Genomic DNA, 860 nt, shown 5'->3' on the forward strand with positions numbered 1-860 from the left:
GTTCAGTGGAAAGAAAAGGGTTTCGTGGCCAGTCTTGAGTCTGCATCTGAGAAACACCTATTACTAATGAAGTGACCTCATAAGTACCACACAAACTTTATCAGCACCCCACATCCTTATTTGTGCTTTGGGGAAATAGCAATGCCTGCTGTGTACTTAACCTACAAAGTTATCATAAGAGTCAAAAAAGTTATATGAAACATATTTGTAGAATGTAAATGTGTATAAGTATTACTATTGATCTTCTGATCTTGGTTAGAGATGGTCACAATAGTTCATTTTAATAAGGCTAAGAACTAGCCTGAGTCTCTACCTTCAGCACAGTCTTCTATGGTAAAGAAAAAGTGAAATTAAAAATAGTTAAGTTAAAAATATCTATACTACTCTAGATAACCTGTTTTCTGCCAATGTTATTGATGTCTTTATAAGGTAGTAGAATAATATAGCCATTCACATAAAGAGTTCAGGTTTTAGTGACACCTTCTTAAGAAGGTTTTATTAAGTTTAATACTTTAAACGTGAAGTTAAAAATATTATTTTTAGGTTTTTTTTTTTTTTTGAGAGGTTTTTCGCTATCGGGCGCACGCGCTCGCCAGACAGACAGAGAGAGACATAGAGACAGAAGGCAAGAAATCATCCCCCCGGGGGATGATCACGCCACAATCCCTTCTCCTCCATTCTCCTCTCAGGACCTTGGGCATGCACACACACGCACCCGGCGTGAGTTTTAAGCCACCGGGTCCGGGACGCGAACCACGGTCTACTACGTGGGAGTCCAGCGACATAGCCATTACGCTAACTGCTGGTTCCCTTATTTTTAGTTTTAAGAGATAAATGTGGTGAAAGAAACTACAAAGAAT

Source organism: Tupaia chinensis, unplaced genomic scaffold, assembly GCF_000334495.1.
Source record: "Tupaia chinensis unplaced genomic scaffold, TupChi_1.0 Scaffold000414_1, whole genome shotgun sequence".
In the NCBI taxonomy this organism is placed as follows: Eukaryota; Metazoa; Chordata; class Mammalia; order Scandentia; family Tupaiidae; genus Tupaia; species Tupaia belangeri.